At 35.5% G+C, this 8723-nt stretch overlaps 1 long non-coding RNA gene across 1 annotated transcript in view; it reads left to right on the forward strand.

Annotated features, from left to right (window-relative positions):
* Positions 1-8723, forward strand: part of LOC145679906 (uncharacterized) — a 143085-nt gene that overhangs the window by 70127 nt on the left and 64235 nt on the right. The gene's annotated exons all lie outside the window — the stretch shown is intronic.

An 8723-nucleotide genomic window follows, 5' to 3' on the forward strand; every position in this document is an offset into this window, starting at 1 on the left:
TCTAATAGATTCTGTAAGAAGAATAACTATTCCTTTAAATTTCATCATATATTTTAAATGTTATCTTACTTGCTCTTCTCAGAAAAAATGACTAGGTACAGTTTTGTTATTAGCAGCGTTATTCACGTCTACTTTAGTAGAGATGTTTTTTTTTAATACTTACAGAGAAATGGAAAATTAATTGATTCAGTTACAAGAAAATAAACTTATTTCGGTCTAATATCAAGTCATTTCACAACAAAATTTTATTCAGTTTTCCAGTAGTTCATCTCCAACATTCTAAGGCTCGCAGTACGTAATAGGTGCTACAGTTCACATCCTCAAAATATATTTGGCCATATATTAAACAAACAATGCAAGAAGATGCATAATTCGGTCTCTTTTCTTTTTCTAAAAAAAGCCTTTGTCTTCTACATCACAGATCTTTTTCCGGCATCACCTCTATATATGATCAGGTGCTTTATCCTCTATACATGATTCTGTATTACACGCAATATGTCGTACTTATATTGTAAAAAAAAAAAAAAAAAAAAAAAAAAAATGGGACCGCAATGGCTCAGGGGTAGAGCGTTCACCTCTGGTGCATGGGGTCCATGGTTCGATCCCAGCTCGAGCCAGGTGAGCTTTGTGGTGGACAAACACCGTGTGCGTTGGTTTTCTCGGTGTTCTACCGTTTTCTCCTACTTTCCACTATTTCATTCATTTCTCATCATCACCGTCTCCTTTAGCCTAGCCAGCATTACCGTAGGACGTAAAACTTAAAAATTTCATTTCATTTCATTTATACTGTCAATGTAAATACTAAATACCACATATCGTCAATATACCCAATGTAATTTAAATAAAGATCTCATAATCGTTGTTCAAAATGTAAACAGTATGCAACCACATCTATGTAAGCCATCAAGCCTATTACACGTGGTTCCAGCCTTCCTAATAATCGTAAATATCTGTGATTTTATTCTGTATGTGACCACACAAATAGCATTTTAATTTCGATTATTTTACGGTAAAAATATTCTGTGAAATGTAATGGAAATTCAGAAGGAGCCTTCTTTGCGAATTTCTCAGAGTTTTCATTCTCACCGTCGTGAGTAATCCGATTGGGTAGAGAAGCGTGATTATCTAAGCAAACTCATCACCAACAAAACGCCGAACACGTATTTCATACTTTGACCGTTTCTGATTTTGAAAACACTCCTGTGTAGACTATAAGTCATTACTAGGCACCTTGCTTATCACACTGACACTAACAAATCATATATAATAACTTTTTAACGTAATAAGTAAAAGCTTGTTGTGATTCTTATTGAAACGTTTATGTTGCGAGCGGAGCAAGCAAGAAAATTTTTATCATATCTATTTCTTTGCAAACTAACAATATTGATTTAATCGGACGCCAATACGTTTTCAGGGCGACGCGTCGTTTACTGACTTCCCATATTTTTTCTTTCTTCTTGCTTGTTCGGCGACCCCTACTATTAGCGCTCAGGGCAACAGCCCCGCTCGTTCCCCTCTAGCTACGCATCTGATTACTATAACAGTCTTATGTGTTTCGTTGGGTTTTCAGTATTTAGAAAATGTTATTTCAATAAAGTGAAGAATTATATATAACATTTTAGATGCATGGCCGCTGAAAAAAAAAAAAAATCTCTTTATTAAACTGCAACTATGATTTTACATTTGTACAGCTGTTGCAGCAAGAACAGAGTGAGAATGAAGCTTGTATGCTGATGTTGGAGGTAGGAAAAAAGCCGAAGGAACCAAAGCTGAAATATAAGCGAATTGAACAAAAAATAAAATCATTGAAGGCACGTCTGGAATCACATGTAATAGACTTGGTGGCTTACACAGATGCAGTTGCATACTGTTTGCATTTAGAACAGTGATGGTGAGATGTTTTAAATATATTGGCTATATTAACGATATATGGTATTAACATTGACGATATGTAGTATTTACATTGACAATATAAGTATATGTAACATTGCATGTAGTATAGAATCGTGTTAGAAGACAAATTACCTGTTAAGGTAATGCCAAAGAAGGAGCAGTGATGTAAAAGACAAAGGCTCTTTTTTTTCAAAAGGGCCGCCTTATGCATCCTCTTGCATTGTTTGTTTAATGTATGGCCGAACATGTCTTGAGGATGTGAATTGTGGCACTTTTTAGTACTGCAAGCCTTAGTATGCTGGAGATAAACTACTGGAAAACCGATTAAAATTCGGTTGTGAAATGAATTGATATTAGCCCGAAGTAAGTCTGTTTCGTGTTCGTTTCAGATACAATGTCAAACGGGTTACTGGCAACTGAATCAATCAATTCGAGGAAAGAGATATGATGGAGACAAACACTCTTTTTAAAGGCCGCCTTATGCATCCTCTTGCGTTGTTTGTTTAATAGTTGGCCAGACATGTCTTGGGGATGTGAACTGTGGCATTTTTTAGTACTGCAAGTCTTAGCATGCTGGAGGTAAACTACTGGAAACCCAAATAAAATTTTGTTCTGAAATTGCTTGATATTAGATCTTTTTTTTTTTTTTTTTAATGTTTGTTTCACATACAATGTCTAACATTCTTGCAACTGAGTCAACCAATTTTCCATGTATGATGAAACTTGTAGAGGTGGTGGTTGTTTTTACAGAAGCTTTTAGAAATACTAATGAAATATTCCCTACAAAAATTCCTCCCTGCACATAATTCCCCGTCTCGAAAGAGTAGGCACAACGGGAAGTAGGCACAACGGGAATTACCGTTCTGCCTAGAGATAAGATAATTAAAAATATTTTCTTTAAAGTGCTGGAGGGTCTGTAGGCAGAACGGGAAGTAGGCACAACGGGAATGAACCGTGATAACGGTATCTCATATAAAATAATATTGTCTAGCGAGCTCTTGTTCCACTTTTCTATTATCTTTTATCTATTTGAAGATATTACATAATTACTGTAAAATTAGCGATATTTTAATTTTCGCCGTGATGGGGCCTCTTAAGGTTACATGGACAGTGCTAAAGCAAATGGTCAAATAAATCCAAGTTGGAATTGCTTGATTGTTGTCAAATACAAGAACTCGAGTCTCAAACAGTACCGAACATATGTTCCATTTAGTTAGTTATCACAGTTTTGATATGAAAATTAGTCTCGTCTTTGCCACAAACAAGTTTCTTATGATTGAAGCTCGAAACATTTTTTAAAATTTTTTAACAGATGTAAAAGGGAAATCAAGAAATAAAGATTAAAGAACTAGTTGCACTGGAATTGCAAACTCATATTTTGAGATTGAAGCTTCATATTTAATCGTATAAAAACGATTACCATATTTTCTCTGCACATGTGTTTGATTTATCTTTCACTAACATAATAGATTATTATTTAAAGAAAAAAGTAGATAAAACGAGATTGTATTTGTGGTGTTTAGTCCTTTCTAAGTGCAAGTCCATTTTCCCTTGCCTTCTTCGTTTATGATGGAGTGACATGCTTAAAATCGTGGCTCTTAAGATTTGTTCTTTGTGGAGAAACATGGGACAGCAAATGATTCAATCGCACGAGGCGGAAAATTGCATAGGACCGGCCCTGTATTCGACTAACATCGTGTCCATGAGATTTTCTTTCTCAGTTTTCTCTTATTGCCAATTCTCTCATCACGCTCTAGAAAAAGAAAAGTATTATTAATATAGCGCCAATAGTTTCAATGTGGTGTCAAAATGTCAAAACGTAGTTATTCTAGATCGAGCAATTCAGCAATTAAATTACTATCGAAATGAGATGAAAGTTTAGATTAACATCTCATAATCAAGCCCTTTAGGTTAAAGGCGACGGATGACTAACGAAATGAAATGATTTTGTAGTTAATTTTTAATGTTTACTCACCGGGAATCGAACCTGAGATCACGTGCACCAAGGGTGCACACGCTAGCCACTAGACCATGCTTGATATTATCCTTTGTGGTGAAATCAGTTAGCTAGAAAAACTATCTGATTATGCTATCAATATCCTAGCTAATTGAAATGAAATGAAATGTAATCTTTGATTTTAATATCCGAACATCTCTGTTAGGCTAAGGGAGACGATGATGAAAGCAAATGAATGATGATGGAAGGATTGGTGGGATGAGAAAGTGGGAGGAAATAGGAGTACCACGAGCTGATGTTGTCCAGCACACACTTACTTGGCCGCGGGTCAAACCAAGGACTCCACGCACCAAAAGTAACGCTCTGCCACTGAGCTACCGTGAATCCTTGCCCTAACTAACTAATCATCGTAAAGTGGGAAGGAAACAAATTCGAGAGCAACTGCTCCAACTTGCTGGTCATTATCAGGACTATAAGCAACCATTAGAAGTACAAAACCAGGATATTGTAAGGATATTGTAAGTAATTGAGCTGACAGCGAACCAGGCCCGTAGCCAGCCCCAAAATGTAGGAATGTCCCGGTAGAAGTTACGGGCCCAATCCGACCATATTATACCCAGAAACTGTAAACACAATCACGCCGGAAATGCTTTCCAGAGTATGGAATGAGCTCGATTATCGCCTAGATGTTTGCCGTGTGACAGGTGGGGCACACATTGAATGTCTGTAATGAACATATATCACATGAAACTTTATGAGTTGTGTCACGTCTACACAAAAAATGAAGACAATATTCCCCAAGGTTTCCATTTTATAACCAAATAAAATCGAGGAGTGTTTTTGTGGACACACTGTAGTTCATCATCATATTATAGTTCATTTGCAAGCATAGCGTGAAACTTTTAGGGGAGAAGTAAAAATTTAGGGGGACCCAGCCGCCCTAGCCCCCGTGGATACGGGCCTGCAGCGAACAATATGATCATAAAGGAGAAGTGAAAACAGGAGAATAATAAGGAAGACGAATGGAGATGCAAAGCTGGAAAACGGTGTAAAGTGTAACTAACATGTGCACTACAATTAGTTCATGAATTAGTCGTAATATGGTCCATTATATCCACGTTATATAAGGTAGGCCAAGCGCCGTAACTTAGACTTTTTTCTGGGGGAGGGCAAGCATTAGTACTCGTATTTGGGCCCCTACAAAAAGTTTTTCCTAATTCTTGGGCCCCCTCTTTCCATCTTTCTCTTATTCTTTATGGAACCCTCGGAGCCTGTAGGCCCTTCCTCACGGCAGGATTTGCAGGATCATTAGTTACTCCCCTGGGACCGTTCAATACATGACAAATTAATTAAGGGAACAATATCGACAAATCTCAAAGCCATACAAATAAATACTATTTCTAGGGCCCCTAATATATATCGAAATGGGCCCGCGATTCATTTTTGTTTTATTTACCTTTTGTGTGCTATTTTGTTTATGTAATATAGTGAACCTGTTTGATGCTTCATTTATAATTTCGTGTTCGTATCGTATATGGAGTAAGAAAATGTTGTCTTAAAATGCCCCCCCCCCTTCGAACGGCGGGAAGCTTCCCTGGATGGGGCACTTACTTGCCCGCTGCCCCTCACAAGTTACGGCCCTGGGTAGGCCTATATGTCTTAACTCTTTCTTGCACCCAAGTATCTTGTGGACAAATTTTCTCAATTGTGAAAGTAATCAAAAAGCGTTTACGTTCTTCGCTTTATCAAGATGTGATGGCAGAATTTCTACCTTTAAATATAAAGGCTTATATTTAGAGAGTTTTTTTAAGGTGGATCACCACCCAGAAGTCAGTACATATTTTAGCTCATTCCCTTAACTAGTGCGCAATGAAACGTTACATATTATAAATATTGTACTATAAAATAGAAGATTGTTTCAGCTACAGCACAAGACACTGATTCATTTGATTGTGTCTTCTGATATCGAAAAAGGGAACAAATAAAAGAAAATATTTGATTCGTTTTACAATGAGCACACAAAATGGCACTTGCTATTAGATCTTACTAGAAGTGCTCAGTTTTATGAAAAGCTTATTTGTATGTGTAAAGTATTTCAAAGTAACGATCTTATTACGAAATAGATATAGTGTTTGACTGTTTCTCGTGTTATGTTTCACATTTTATTTAAATATGAATTTACATTTAAGGAAATAGATTTTGAGAAGAAACTTGCGCAGAACGCCATAATGCGTTGTTGCCACATTGCGTTTACTGTAGTAGTCATAATAACAAAATTCCTGGATACTAGCGTTCCAGTTCGAGAAGTGGAACTTAACTGTGAATTGTGATAAGGTCGAAGACTAATTTCTGTAGTAAGTATCTAAGCAGAATTCTATTACTTCCTTTATTATCTGGCATCAGTAAACACTCGACACTATCTGGCAATGCCGCACTATTCAAGCAGCGTTTAGCATAGCATCAAGAACACCTAGTGATCCACCTTAATCAAGTGGTAGTCATGCAATTAGTTAGTGTCGTATTAACTCTGTACTTAGAAGGATATATACTTTTTTTGGTATTCAGAATCTGCTTGGAGTTCAGCAATACATTCATTTGAGTACGATTAACTGACATAACTCCAATACATCGGGTGAGCAAAATAAATGTGGCAACTATGGAAATCTAGACATGCGCACGCATAGTCTCTAAAAATGAAAGTATATGAAATAGAAATTCCAAATATTTCATGAAGTAATAATATAGTATAAGAGGTTTCAGCTGCTCTTCCCTCTGAAACTTTGGAGACAGTGGCGCCACCACTCAAGGAATTTGGATACTACGAACTACTGAAAAGCTAAAACGAATCAAATCATTCAGAGCGCTTGAGTCTGATAGAATTAGCCAATGATACACTTAGCTACTGCCAGTAGCAGACGATGCAGTTAGTTACAACTCTAGCCGGTAGTGTCGCAGAGTCACTTTTGTTGCATTGTGGGAACGATTTGAATTTCCATTAGGAATATAGGTGATGGTATATCAGGTTAATCAGTGAAATATTTTCTTTGTGATTTTACACCAAAACCAAGACAACTTATAAATAGTTACGAAATCGAATTGTTATTGACTTACAGTATTCAAAATGTACTTACGGGATTAAGAAGTTGAAGTCAATTAATATTAATCACAAACGAAGGATTGTATTGTAATTATAAGGGAATATAATTTATCGATCAGTTGTATGTAGCCCTCAAAAAATTGAAAATTTTGTACTCATTTCTCACTGTTCACTTTAAGAAAATTCTGTGATTGTAGAGGATTCGGATTAATAACAGCTTCATAGTTAACCCGTCAACGCCCAATGTCACGTACAGGCAGTGATGCTAACCTGAAACAATATGAAATTCCATGTCGAGAGGCAAAAAATCCCATTTTACGTGTGAATTTCCCACGTTATACTATTTAAAAGTATACTATAATATTAAAAATTAAATTTCTCTGTTTGTCACTTTTTACAATATCTAAATGAATAAGCTGTAAATTTCGATCTTCTCGAAAAATCCCATACATGCTATTTTTTTTATCCCTTTCCAAGAAAATAAAGTCAAAAACTCCCATGATATGGGATTTTTTCCACAGGTTGGCATCACTGCCTACAGGTAACACTACTTTAAAGGCGTCTTCTTGTTCACCAAAAGTCCACCAGAGAGTCCTAGTGAACCACAGTAGCACTAGCTACTTACCTATATATGTTGCATCACTACACAAAAAAGTTTTGAAGTCGACGTTCTGTACAAGGAAGAAAACACCTTTAAAGTAGGTGACATTGGGCGTTGACGGGTTAATTCACCCGATGAGCTAAAGGAAAAAAAAGCTGGTAATCAGTATTCTCATAATGTAAATTTATCATGGCTAAACCGTGGCTAAAGTAGGCCCTCTGCTTTAAATTAATTAGTTACATGTGATTAACTTAATCAAGTACTACGTGCTAATCAGAGATTCTGAATACGTACACTTCAGATAATCATGCGTTACTCAAACTCTTAATATAGCGCTAATCATAAGTTAAAATGACTGCCTAAGACCCATAAAGACCATGTACTTTGATTACGACAAAGTGTTTGTATCTAACTCCAAGGAATTAAGTAGATATTTGAAGCCATGAGTAACTTATGTTTCGAAAAGAAAACAAGCAGAAATATACCGTAATGCTAATGAAATGCATGTTACATTGCTAGTCAAATGACAGTCTTAATAGTTGTGTGTTTAATTTAAGAGTAAATTTTGAAATAAGAAATGATTTATAAGGAAAGGAACTTAAACTATTAATCGAAATATTTTCATTATTTGTTCTTGTTTCAAAGTTTAGTTTCAATTAAATTTTACTTAGTGAAAATTTGTATTATTGAGACTAATCTTTGGTCTTTTTAAAATGTCAAACTTATTTGTTTTAAAAAAAAGAATGTTTAAATTAATTAAATATACGAATAACTAAAAGCACCAATTAGAGTGTTGTGTATTTACTATTAAAAATGATAATCCCAATCATACACTATATACGTTAGTATGAAAATGTTTCTTTTCAAACAACTAGAAAACTTATATAATTAATATTTTGCTTCTATATAATTGCATGTGATAATATTTATAGGTTAGAAAATAAACTATTTGATAAAGCATATAAACCAGGGATGCAAATAACCACTCGCCCGGGGCGAGTGGTTCATCGGTGCGGGCGAGTATTTAATATTATACCGAAGGTACGTAAATGATTTCTATTGTGGGATGTGGGCTAGTACCTTTTTTCCTTGGGCTAGTAAAATTTTGTTGCTTATTTGCATCCCTGATATAAACGATGTCAAATTACATTTTAACATATTAATACAGTGGAAAT

Source organism: Thermobia domestica, chromosome 2 (assembly GCF_964235325.1).
Source record: "Thermobia domestica chromosome 2, izTheDome1.hap1.1, whole genome shotgun sequence".
NCBI lineage: Eukaryota > Metazoa > Arthropoda > Insecta > Zygentoma > Lepismatidae > Thermobia > Thermobia domestica.